This window comes from Adiantum capillus-veneris, chromosome 7 (genome assembly GCF_014529385.1).
Source record: "Adiantum capillus-veneris isolate H3 chromosome 7, ASM1452938v2, whole genome shotgun sequence".
Classification (NCBI taxonomy): Eukaryota; Viridiplantae; Streptophyta; class Polypodiopsida; order Polypodiales; family Pteridaceae; genus Adiantum; species Adiantum capillus-veneris.
The window spans coordinates 67,104,310-67,118,297 of NC_140937.1; the positions used below are offsets into that span (position 1 = coordinate 67,104,310).

Consider the following 13,988-nt stretch of genomic DNA (forward strand, 5'->3'; position numbering starts at 1 on the left):
TTCTTAGGGGTTATGACCACTGGCGAGACCCACTCTGACTCTTTCACAGGATAATTGATATCTGCCTCCAACAACTTATTGATCTCCTGCCAAAGGGCTTCCTTTTGGATTTCCCCTAGTCTTCTCAGCTTCTGTGCTTTAGGCTTATGTCCCTCCTTAAGAACAATCTTGTGCTCCACCCCTTTTGCACCTCGCAAATGCTTGTACTCCGTCTCAAATAGATTTGGATAGGACTCAAACAGTTGAACATAGCCTTCCTTTTCATCCTTGGTTAAGTCTTCACTTATCATGCTTGAAACCTCCTCTATGCTTAAACCATGAGCTTGAGGCTGCATACCTTCTTCTTTAGGCGGGGAGTCATCTATGGTGACCCTGAATAAGTCTGCATCTATCTTCAACATGTCTTCCTTGCTCTTCTCTTCCTCTGTGCTAGTATAGCCTTCATCGTAGCCCGTCTCGGTCTCGTACTGATAGCTCGTTGTGTCGCCCTCATCTTTAACTGCCATAGGACGAGAACTGCTCTCCTTGGTCTTCAAATCAAGCACAATTTGTCTGCCTCTCTTTGTCAGGCAAAGTGAACACTTTGCTCTCCCGATCTTGCTTTGCTCCTATCGCCAAAAGCCATGGCCTACCCAAAATGATTGGATAAGCATTATCCCCTGCCTTCATCACAAAAAAATCGATCAGGCACTCTATGCCCATCACCTTGACCTTCACATCCTGAGCCACACCCAGACACCTGGCTTTGGTATGGTTAGCCATCCTCATGTGCACATTTGGCTTGACTACTGCCTTCACTCCTGTCCCTTTCATGGCTACTTCCGTCATGACACAAACCTACACTCCACCGTCTATGTAGGCTTGTACCTACATCCTCTTCTCTATAATTGCATCTACCAACGGAAGAACATCAGTGGGGCTACCTACCCTCAAAACCATGTTCTGCACCTCTTGCACATTTCCCTTAGCTCTTGGCACCCTGGTGTTAACACTTGTGGAACACTGCCTCCTCAACTTTGGATTTAAAGCTAACAGTTGATTAAAAGTAATATTTGCCTTTTGATTTGCACGTCACTCACCAGATTGTACTCGAGATAGCCACGCCCTAGCTGGAAATCCGCCTGTTTGATTTTGCGACGCCTCCTCCTTTTGCTAGGCTCGGGCTGCTCTCTACCTTCATACACCTTCTCTTTGCCTTTGCAAGCTCTAGTTTCCCGCTCTGTCTCTGTCTCTCTCTCAGCTCTTGCCCTCTTATTAGCCAAAACTTTGACATCCTTCTTATCCACCCCTATGATGTTTACTCTTGGGACATCACCTCCGTTTTGCAGAGCTGGCTGCATAGGATTCTCCACTGCTTTCTCTCTTGGACCATGTATTGTCCTTGACCTCGACCTCTACCAAAAAGAGGGTACATGCCTCCTCTTTCTCTTTGCGGTTGAGGACAATCGGGTGCATAGTTCCCTTCTTCTGCACAATTATAACACCTACCTCGCAGCGGCCTTGCCCTGCCCTTGCTCCTCTTGGCTGTCCTCTATCCATCACACTGAGCCGCAACTCCTGCATTTGCTCGGACAAATCTTGGACCATGCGCACCCAATTTTGTGACACAACAGCTAAACCTCAGTTTCCATGATTATCTTTGTGTGCAGCCTCTCTCGGACTCTCTCTCTCGGACTCTGCGGTTGAACATGGGCCATCGTTTCATAGCCTGACACACCCTGCTCTATCTTCTTCTTTATCTTTCTTCTCTTCGACCGTGCAATGGCTACCGCACCATTGTAATTCTCTGGGCTCTCGAAATCGACCTTTTCTCTCACTTTGGGATGCAGACACACCATGAATTTGTTCAGCTTGAAGTAGTCTCCATTAGCCAATTGCATGGCTGCTGCTAGTTCTGCCCAACACTCTTCAAAATGACCCAAAAACAGATTGAATTCTTCACTTACATCTTGCTTAAGCGCCTTCAACTTTGCATCCATCTCGACTGGGGAAGCCTCCTTGCGAAAGTCGTGAAGAAACCTCGCCCGTAGAGCCGGCCATGCCTGCCTCGGCTCGCCTTCCAATGCGTCATACCATGCTTTAGCTCTACCACTCATCACCAAAGGAAAAGTGTGCATTTTGCTATCCTCGTTTGGCATACGCAACGATAGCATATACATCTCAAAATCTAACATCCACTTGTTAGGGCTCTCTTCTCCTGTGAAAATCGGTCCATAGCTTCTAGCTGCCGTAACTTCCAACGTAAAAAACCGCTTCTTTTCGATTAACTGAGAGCAATCAGCGTGCTCCTCCATGGGGGCACTAGAATTTGGAGAGGGGGAATGGGGGAACACGCCCGGCACAAACACAAGGGCCTCTCTATAGCTCAGGGTATTCACAGCACCCCTATCCTCTCAGAAAACACCTTCAAACACACAACTCACACTAGCAGACCATCGCCTGCTCCATTGCCACTGCTCAAACACTCCACAAATCCACCACACAAGGCACACCCGCTACCACGGCCTGTCTCCACCCTTACACACACACACACACACACACACACACACACACACACACACACACACATAGTCACTTAATCTCACTCTCTCACACAAAACACCCTCGGTCCAGGGGGGCACACACATCCACACAGCCGGCACCGAGGAGAACCATGAAAGTAGGAGAAAGAGAAGGGGGGAAGGGGAAACAACAGCACGGGAGGCAACTGTGGCTCGATTGCACTTCAAAAAACATATACACGGGCTTGCACTGCCATCACCATGGCCATTTTCAAGCAAAAGTTACGAAGGGGCCAGCTTGCTAGAGAACTCCACTTTGCAAGCTTCAAACGGCATCCAAAAAACCAGAAAAAAGCCCCTAATTTGATCCATTTTTGACTTTTATAGGGGGGGCCTTTAATTTGGGAATTTACAATTTAATTGGTCCACATGGCACCTTGAATTGGCATTTTTTTGGGAAAGAGGGCACCGCCTTGCTCTATCTCTCTCTTCTTCACTCTTTGCACTTGGGGGGGGGCATTAGCAATGTCGCTATTGCCCCTTGGCTTTTTATTTTTTTATTTTTACCTTTCATTTTTTACCCCTTTGTGGCCTCAACCTTGCACTGCCCTACTCTCTCTCTCTCTCTCTCTCTCTCTCTCTCTCTCTCTCTCTCTCTCTCTCTCTCTCTCTCTCTCTCTCTCTCTCTCTCTCTCTCTCTCTCTCTCTCTCTATCCGACTCCTTGTTGGCTCCCTTTTTCTCTTTGGTCCACTTGGCCCTTCACTTTGCCCGGACAGCCCTTGGCTTGGCCCATTTGGCCGCCATTGAGTTCATCCTCTCTCTCTCTCTCTATGCGGGAACTTCTCCCTTTGCACCTAACTCCTTGGCTGACTTCGGGCCTCTCCTCACCTCAACGGGAAGCACCCCTTAACTATGCACTGAGGAGGGGGGGCATTAGCGATGTCGCTAATGCCTCCTCCCCCTTTCCTTCAAAAAGTAGGGCCCATGGCACGTGGGAACTGCCCCATGTAAAGCGTGCCACATCATCACTACTCAACTCGCCGGTCTCCACTCCCGCATGGGCACACGCCACCAGGCTGGCCAAAAACCACCGCAAAACGCCACCGGCCGCCCTCGCAACGCCAATGGCGTTTGTCGCCATAGCTCATGAGGAGGGAGCTTCCCTCTCTCCACCCTCTTGTGTTCTGTTGAAGGCTCATGGCCCATCTTATATAGAGCGCCGTCCATGCTTGCGGCTACACATATGGGACAATGACACCTGCCACATGGCATCTGCTGGCTTAAGCGGCCTCTAAGTCCTCAAAAAACCCCTCCTCTAAACTTAAAACAAACCTCATTTTTTACTTGCATTGAATACTTTGCTTTGCCTTGCCGAGTTGGCCTATGCACCGGCCTTGGAGCCCGACCAAAACCTGCCGTTTTCATCATCAAATCATATGCCTCTTGCCCCATTTTGAGGTCTTCAATGCCGTCATCCGAGGCCGCAAAAAAACCAAAAAAGTACGTGCCACTTTCCTCTTGGCATTACCTGTCGACTTCGTCCTGCCGCAGACTGAGTGTCCGATTGAGGCACCGTTGAGTTTTGTGCTAGCTCCACATGACGCACACTATCACTAAGAATTTTGGCAAGGGTCAAAAGACGCCAGATGGCACACCCTCCACTGCAGCCAAATGGGCTCAGACCTGGCCCCCGAAAAATCTTCTAACGGCCATAACTTGCTAACCAGAGCTTCGATTCGCAATCCGAGAAGACCGGCATGCTCTACAACTCGATCACTACATGCGTATATACTGACATCAGTCCGGGCCACCTATCCCCAGCTGCCCTATCCGTCGGGGATCTGCTACACACTTTTCATTTAAACTGCAATATCTTGAGCACCGGGGCTCCGTTTGATGAGCCGTCTGGACCAGCTTCTAGAGCACACTAAACAGTACATTTTAGGACACTGATTTGGCATTTTGGACACCTTCATCTGCTATCCCATCTGGACCATCCCGCAGTACTTTTGGCCTAAAAAACCGCTTCAAGCATTCATTACCGCTACCCTTTGGTTGCCCAGGTCCTTGGCACTTCCCCTAGCCTTCTGCACTGCACTCGACTACTACCTTTTCCTGGCATGGACCATCTCCTACCTTCGACCAACTTTGGCTGCACCAGCGTCACTCTTCTGCTTCAATACATAAACCCACACCTTTCCAATAGAGTCATCTATGAATGTTAGGAAGTATAACGCTCCCCCTAGAGACTTGATTGGCATAGGTCCACACAGTTGCTATGAACGAGATCTAGAGGAATCCCTAACTCCTTGTCCAAATGCTGATGTCAAACTAGTCTATTTGCAATAGATAGAATTCTCACATAAAGAGAAGTTAGAGTAATTTAACACATGAATATAACAAGAATGTTGCAAGACTTTCATTCCCTTTTGACTCATATGTCCTATCCGGCTATGCTACAACCTTGTAGACGGCAGCCGGCTACACAAATAGAATTCTCTTTCACTGAAGAGACATAAAGTGACTACAATGAGCCTGACTTCTAGCCTTTATGCATGACTAGATTTCCCTTCTTGATAATCCAAGAACAGTGAGCAAATATGGTAGTGTAATCCAAATCATCCAGCTGTCCAACTGACATCAAACTCTTTGTCAATTTTGGTACATGTCTGACATTATGCAACATAAACCCATTGCCATTACGCATAGAAAACTTGATGTTTTCCACACTGCATATATCAAGCTCATAAGAATTTCCTAGCTTCATCGTGCCATGTGTGGCAGTGTATGTAGAAAACTATTCCTTGTGAGGAGTCACGTGAAAGCTAGCACTTGAGTCCACAATCCAATTCTGTGCATAACACTTGTCATGAGGTAACAATGCATTAGGACTCAAATTTCATGTAAAAATGAACACATCATTTGGTACGTTAAAAAATGTCTCAATGGCTGGATATTCAACCACATTAAGCTCTTCAATTTTCACGCTGCTTTTAGGTTTGTCAAACTTTTCTTTCTCTTTGCCCTTATCACGTTGCATTAGGCGGAAATCTTTCTTCAAGTGTCCCTTTTATGATAATAGTAATACTCAACACTTTGCATGTCTTTGCCACGAGTCTTGCTACAACCTTGCCAGCAATCCTATGAATGACCGTGACCATGTTGCCTTTTCTTGTCACAATTGCCACTAGCCACATATGCATCACCATGCCCACTCACATAAAGAGATTGATGTCTAATCTCCTTAGTGAGCAACACACCAGCAACATCATTGAAAACGAGCTTACCATTCGGTGCAAAATTGCTTATGGTTGTGTTGAAGGTATCCCATGATGATGGTAGCGAACATAACAAGAAAATGGCCTTCATTTCATCATTGAAATTGAGACCTTTTGAAGTAAGCTGTGAATACACGTTGTTGAACTTGTTCAAGTGAGAAGTAACATTATTGCCTTCTTCATGTTCATGCGCATCACTTTCTTCATCAGGAAAACCTTGTTTGAGGCGTCGTTGTTATCCCAAGCCTGACATACAGCATCCCATAAATCTTTGGCATTGGTATTATCCATTATGGTAAAGTAAATGGATTTACCAAGGTGTAGGCAAATGGTCACCATAGTATGCTCATTCAAGTCATCCCACTCATCATTAGTGTACACTTTCTCTTTTCTTGCATGCAAGGGTGCTTTCAAGCCTTTGTTGATCAAAACATCTTGCATATGCTGCCGACAAATGACAAAGTTTGAGCCATCAAACTTTTAATGTAGTACTCTTGTCTTTTGGAATCACTACTCACAGCCATGACTCAAGAGAATGTAGCCAAAAACTTTATGGTGAATTGCATAGGATAATTTTGGTAGAGTTTCCCCTATAAAAGGAGCAAAAACTCAAACCAAAATGTAGTACAATCACTATGTAAGAACAACTAGAAGTGCCAAGAACGCATAAAATTGACTTGCGGGAAAAATCCAACACAGTCTCCTTTGTATGAGGAGTCAAAACTCGACTCAAAAAACGCATAAACTACTTAACAGAACCAATGGGCATCAATTGCTCAAAACCTCTGCTACGTGACAGCCAACTCGACGTCAAAAGCACAATCAGACACATATTCTATGGCAAGTACCATAAAGGGGAGCTCCAGCTACCTATATCACCGAAGGTATCTCAACATTTGAGATTACCTCAACTCAAAGAAAACCTTATGCTATCGACCCTCCAAAGGATAACACAAACACAAAAGGACTAGCCACAATCTCTAAAAGGGCTCTTCTGGTCCGAGTCTCAGAAACGACCGAAAAAACTGTCAAAATAGCCCAAAAAAAGGCTCCACATGTAGTACAATATGCATTGTCCGCAACTCAACTTACATGAGTGATTGCGCTCAAACAGGCGCCCAAAATTTTTGCATGCAGTAAAAGTGATCCCTGCGGGGATATCTGCTCTCAAGAGTCAAAAGAGCTCAAATAGCACTGTGGTGTGCTAAAGCAAACATGCATCTATCAACGCATCTATCCATAGAGAAATAGCTGTCAAAATGACTGCCAAAATTGCTTAAAAGGTGTTGTCTTTGTAAGTGTCTAGAAACCTAGAGAAACTTTGTGTAAACGGACTCAAATGCCCCCTGTAACTTGCATGTCAGTGTAGATATGTATCAATTTCTTTTGTCGGATGAAAATACACTAGTCGAACAGCAGCCAAGAGAGTTGTAGCCAAAAACTGTGCCGTAAAGTCCGATCGGTGCGCTCGATGCCGATGTTGGGTGTCACTCCTCTATGTTAGAGGCACCTCACCCGTGTATGTGGCAAGCACACCCGTCTATGAAAATGCTGGCATCGAGGTCGGATATTGGAGCTCTCTCTCTCTCTCTCTCTCTCTCTCTCTCTCACACACACACACACACACACACACACACTCAAGTTCACTCACTCCCACTCAAGCATGCTCGCTCTCTTTCTCACTTACTCGTTCACTTTCTCTACCTGTCAAGCTCCGCTCTCTCTTTTAAATGTTTGAGGATGTGGGAGGATAACCAATGTTGTCGGAGGGCTTTTGGGTGGGATTGAACCCTTGCACGCAAGGATGTAATCAAGATTTTAAAAAACCGCGTTCTGTAGAAGATTGTGTAATGTCAAAGAACTGACGAGATGCCTCAATTCAACTGCAGACTGCAGATATCGATGTGATTGCTCTCGACCTTCTTTCCTGTGAGCTCACGTGCTTGCCTTACAACAGCCCATGAGCTGCAAATTCAAGCCCTTGTCATGTCTTCTCCCTGTTCGACCTCGCTAGCGAGACTATGTGTGTGCTCGGCTCTGCCCACTCGATTTCCTTTGCCTCGATTCTCACCTCCTACTCAATTTCCTGCAAATAGCTCATGCTCAATGGATAAATTCCCTTGCAAGCTTAAGCCTTTGATTGCTTTCGATTCCCTTCTCGTTTGCTGCTGCACCCGTTTTTCCTGAAGCTCCAATTTCCTTTGAGTGCCTTTCCTCTACCCAATTCCCTACTTCGGCCTCGGCTCAAGCTTATTCTCACGGCTTCATTTGCAAAGCTTTCAATTGCCTTAGCCCGATTTACTACAGAGAAACTCAAACCCTTCTCAGTGTCGATTTCCTCCTTTGCCCGACTTTGCAGTGCTTGTTAAAAGCTCTCAAGTTTCCCTTGCTCGGGAGATGTACTTCTGGGTTCTGATACCACTTGTAGATGGACGTGGATGCAAAGAGTGCAAGAGAGGGAAGGGAATGAGGATACACAGACCAGTTTTGGTGGAGCTTGTGAGAATGGAGTTCTTGCTCTCCTTATTTACATTATAAGCTAAAAAATACAACGAGAGGTGTAAATTCTTTTTTTTTTACTTGGTGAGCCAAAGGTCCTTTTTTGGATCTTTGAGCCCACAAGTGGCCACTTGGCATGATCAGAGCCATTGCCCACAACTGGAATCTCATGGCCAGGAGCCTCGCAGAAAAACAAGTAGCAAGAATATAGTTGCTTTTTATTACGTGTGCTTGCGTTGGTCACCCCACAGCTCTGCAAGCATGGTAAAGCACAGTTTCTCACAAGAGTGGCAGGAGATTCCTCCAGCGTTGTTGACAAACTGCTGGCGAAGGCAGGCCCTTTCACATGAGCCACGAAACGTGAGATCTCATTTGTGCCCTGAATCTTAGGCTGCCAATTTAGTTTTTTATTAACTTGTGCTTGCGTTTTGAAGGTCTGCACAGAGCTGGCCACCACGACTCTGCAAGCATGACAAGCAAGGTTTCAACAGTTTCTCACAAGAGTGGCAGGAGATTCCGTCCAACCAAAATGATCGAATCCAAAAAGTAGCGCACACCAATAAACTTGCAGTGGTATGCATCAAGACCACCGTTTTTGACAAACTGCTTGCTAAGGCATGCCCTTTTACATGAGCTAGTCGGAGGGTTTGCAAAGGCATGATCTTGTCTTGCGATGCAATGACCTACATGTGCAGCTTGAAGGCATTTGATATCAGGCAAGATGTTGGTGTGGGAAAAAGACAAAAAACATCATTCAGCAGATGCAAAGATAAGGGATGCAATGATCTACGCATGTAGCTTAAAGGTATTCGACATCATGCAAGATGTTGGTATGGGCAAAAGAGTTCATGATGATTTTATAAGTCAGGAGCTGTTGACAAAAAAAGTTGTGCTTGGCGCTGCCTTGGTTGACATGTATGCCAAATGTGGTGTACTTTATAAAGCACAAAAAGTGCTTGATGAGCTTCCATGTCATCTCTTGCAATGCTCTGATCGCGGGATATGCCCAACAGTGGCCCGACAGGAATCTCTGGGCTGTTTTCAGCAGATGCAAAGAGAAGGCAACTCTTTAAATACATTCACCTTACGCTTCTATCTCGAAGGCATGTGGCATTGAGCTCTTGATGCAATGACCTACACGTGCAGCTTGAAGGCATCTAGCATGATGGAAGATGTTGGTAAGGGCAAAAGAGTTCACGGAGATATTGGTAGTCAGGGGCTGTTGATAAAAAATGTTGTGCTTGGCACTGCCTTGGTTGACGTGTATGCCAAATGTGGTTCTAGGAAGCTGTGGGCTTTTTTCAACAGATGCGTAGAACTTCAGATACGCATTGATGCTTCAGATGCAATCACTTATGCATTGGTTGACATGTATTGAGCTTCAGATACGCATTGAGCTTCAGATGCAATCACCTATGCATGCATTTTAAAGCCTTGTTAAACATGGCTTCTCTCACAATCGTAGCACATTGCAGATCAGCATCTTCTCTCAAGCAGTATTTTTAAGGAGACATTGAAGAATCTATGGAGCATGAAGATGAAGAGAACCTTGCCGACACTCCTTCCTTGCGTTGGGTCTTGGCCAAGCTGATTCTTCGGGTCTCTGTGACTCTTCTTGACGTTGCTTCTGACCTTGGTAGGCTGGTGGCCTCCTGCTACATTGGTTGATGAGCGCAAGAAGGGAGCCATTATTTGCATCTTTACTATCGATGATGCACATTACTGGCCATCCAATTTGAAGCAGTTCCCTTGCAAGATCATCACCCTCTTGAAATTTCTCCCCGAGCTGCATGTCTCCTGATGAGGTGATGATAAGAACAAGGAGGCAGTCCACTTATCACGCACAGATGCATGCCTTCTGATAGGTCAATGAGCGCAAGAAGGCAGCCATTATTTCATTACGATGGAAAATTCAACCCGTCAATTGACTATACTTGTTCAATACCATAGAGAGCACCATTCATCAGAAAAGAACTAGAGGAGAATCTGGCACAGCTGCGAAATGGCGAAACATCTCCTTCGAGCTCATTTTGGGAAAGATCAAGGAAATTAAGCCCATTAGTTCACAAAGCTCATCTAGAATTCTACTTGATAAGTGGTTGTCAGAAAAATCTAGATAAGCCACTTGAAAGACACCAATAGCCATGAAATTGATTTGCTGTCAAATCCAAGTAGAAAAGGCCGGAAAGGTTTCCCAAACTCTTGGGAATGACACCATCAAAATAGTTGCTACTGAAATCTACAGATTGTGCTTAATTCTATAAGAAGCTGTCTATGAATAAGCTGGAGATGCCTCTTGTTAGGTTATTATTGTTGACGTAGAAGCCCACGATGGACACCATCCTCGCATACTCAGAAGGGATTTCCCCTGTCAGATGGTTATGGCTTAAATCCAAGTGTGATAATTCTAAAAGAAATCCCAAAGGAATAGGCAGATGTCCAGAGAGCTCACTATGGGAAACATTGAGCTTTACCAGGCTGCGTATTTTACCGAGCTCTGCAGGGATTTGGCCGGTGAGCTTGTTGTGGCCCAAGTTCAGGCCTTGCAACTTGGGTGAACATGGAGTCTGGTATGTGGAATTCTGTAGTAAAAGAGCATATCTTGTCTGGAATTGTTCCAACGAGCTGATTATGCGATAGAACAAGGCAATCTAGCCCAGGTAGGTTCCCAATTGCCTCGGGTATTCGGCCACCTAGATTGTTACTGCCCAAATCAAGGGTTGCAAGCTGTGAACACCTCCCAAGCTCAGGAGGAATTGCTTCAGTGAAAATGTTGGAGCTAAGAGTGAGGGTGGTAAGATTCGCCAACATACCCAGCTCGGCCAGGAGGGGCCCTTCGAGAAGGTTTCTATCCAAGCACAGCTCATGCAATATTTTGAGGTTTCCTACAAGGGGAGACAAAATTCGAGTGAGGTAATTGTCTCTTGCTGATATCTCCATAAGGGAGTCGGATTCCCAAAGCTCATTTGGCAAGGGTCATTGCCACTAGCATTTCCATCCCTGCAAAGTATCTTGGAATGTTCCCTGTGAGCTGATTGCTAGTGAGTTCTATGTCTAACAAAGCAGTGCATTTCCAAAATGTCGTATCGATAGTGCCATTAAAGAAGTCCCTATTCAAGAATGGTTGTGAGAGGTGGGGTGCTTGGAGAGCTCACCAGGTATAGAGCATGAGAGTTTATTACCATCCAAGCTTAAAGTGATGAGTGAAGAATAAGTCACCCAACTCTTTTGGTATGCTCCCTAAGAACTTATTGGTTGCCAACAAGAGAGAAGTTACCCTTGTCCAGCTGCCCAGCCAAGATGGTAGTGGCCCATTGAAATGGTTATTCTCCAAAGACAGGGAACTGACAAGCTAAAGGTTCGCAAGCTCATCCGAAAGCAGACCTGGAAGCTGATTTAAAGACAGATCCACAATTTGCAGACTTTTGCAGTTCCTCATCGAAACCAAAAGAGACCCATTGGAAAGATTGTAGGGCATGATGAGAGTGGTTAAGTTCTGGAGGCGGCCAATGGAGTCAGGAATAGGGCCGGATAGGAGATTGTGAGTGAAATCCATCTTTGTCAATGCCTGAAAATTGCCAATCTTTGTCGGCAAGGACCCTGAGAGTTGACATGAAGCCATGTAGAGGTTTGCTAAACTGCGCAAGCTTCATATTTCTTTAGGCAATGCGCATGCATGATAGACATTGTGTGTGCATGTGTTACTGTAACATGACAAAGAGTGTGGCATGTAAGTATTTGCAAGAGGTATGGCAAGTGTATGTGTGTGTTAGTGGATATGTCTCTCTATGTGTAGTAAGAGTGTTGTGAGTTAGAGAAGAGTACCTCATGTACATCACTCTTTGGCTCACTGCAACAATCACTTCTCCATGGCAACAGGCGGTTGTGTGTGTTGCCTTTGCAGGTCCGTTCAACACATTTTTCTGTTGATGCTATGAGACTGTTGGCAATGCAGATGGCAGAAGTTCCTATCCTTATCGAGCCTGAAGAAAATGTGAATATTGTTGTTGTTGGAAGGAGTTGTAGCATTTAAGCATTTTGCTGATGCGCTTCTATCAAAAGATCACAACTCCCCCTTCACTGTTGTATGTCAAGGTGATGTCCGTGTAGCGAGAAGGGTAGTGGACAGAGGTGACTGTCATGTTGTTCCCGTCTATGGATGAGAAGCCCACCACCTTGTAAGACAAGGGAGCGGTGTGGAAGCATATATGATGATTCCCCCTTGCTCCATCACCACTGCGAGTTTGCCATAGGAGACCTTGCTGAAGGAAACGTTGCGTTCTCTTGAAGGCTGTATTTGTTCTCTAGCCAAAAGCCAACCAAGCACATTGTTGGTCCCACAGTACGAGGAGGTCACCTTCTACCACCTTAACAGACATACATAAAAAAATTAAACACAAGGAGAGTTCTAGTCAAGGACTCGAGGGAAAGGCCTCGTTAATCTTCGCAGTGCTTTGGCCGTATATTAAATCCCCTCGAAGGCATATGGCACTGCCTTGGTTGACATGTATGTCTGAAATGCCGTCTCTTGAAATGCATTGATTGCAAGATATGCCCAACAAGGACTGGGCCACAAAGATCTGTCTCATTGGTTTTAGGATGCAAAGTGAGGGCACTTCTCGCACTACGTAGGAGTCCAATACGTCTATGATGTAGAAATTAAAGTTAGCTCCGCTTCTCTTTAGGTTTACTCTATATCCTTCATCTTTTCTATTTGTCTTAACGTGTATTTTGTGTCTGACCAGGGAGGACATATATTCACAACAGCGGACATTTCAATTGCACAAGCACAACTTCAACTCGACAACACTACAAGGTTCGGTATCTGTATCCAGCTTCCCATGACTATGCGTTTGCTTGGCGCAACACATAAATGCTACGGGGCAGGGCACGGCTTCCGTTTCTTATAACTTTTGGAGAGACCACAGTGCCAACTCTCCACCATACTTTTGTATGGCACCTCTGCATGACGTGCACTATATGCTTTGCAGTTTCAGTCTGTCACATTTCATTGCAAGACGATATGTTTAACTATTCACATTGCTTTTTTGTAGCTCGACTCAAACATTGTCCGCCGAGACTGGCACAATTGGATGACATTCGTACAGGATTATCAGGTCGGTAGTGTAGTTCATTTTTCATAGTCTGTTAATTGACTATGCTTGATTGAGAATAAGATGGGCGTCTCAAAGATGGTTCCACAATTTAGAGACTAAATGGTCAATATTACTAGGTTGAATGGTACAATCTACAAATAACTACCAAAGTAGGTTAAGTTGCAACCCTTTTTCTCGATTCAATTACCCTCTTTAGTAGCTCTTTGTCGTATATGGAGCACTCTGGGACACAACTTGCTTCTTTCCAATGCTCATCAAGTCCTAAGTTAAGCTATTATTGGTGCCTATCAATAGGTTCTACTCATTTTCTCGTGTCACCACAACAAAACCCAAGGCGAAAACAATGACAACCAACTAACCAAGTAACCAGATGCGCTCCAAGATCTGTCAGATTATGTAAGGAAAAGGCCCACCAAGCAAGACTAGTTTTTTGTATAGATGTGTACAATGGTAGGTGGAGGTTGTGTCAAACTTGTATTTTCGTATATGAACTACATGAAGAGAAAGAAGCTTCATTTGACTTCCTGTTCTTGAGCTAGGTGGAACAAATAGTTCTTTCTATGGTACCCAAAGTAGCTCTGGATCAGGTGTG

General features: G+C 45.2%; 3 pseudogenes; 1 reads left to right on the top strand and 2 right to left on the bottom strand.

The window, feature by feature from the left end:
• Positions 1 to 8,356: 8,356 nt before the first annotated feature.
• On the bottom strand, positions 8,357 to 10,071 carry LOC147453993 (uncharacterized; annotated as a pseudogene).
• A 695-nt stretch (positions 10,072 to 10,766) lies between these two features.
• Positions 10,767 to 11,901, bottom strand: LOC147453994 (uncharacterized; annotated as a pseudogene).
• Positions 11,902 to 12,283: 382 nt separating this feature from the next.
• LOC147453995 (uncharacterized) lies at positions 12,284 to 13,404 on the top strand (annotated as a pseudogene).
• The last annotated feature ends 584 nt before the right edge of the window (positions 13,405 to 13,988 follow it).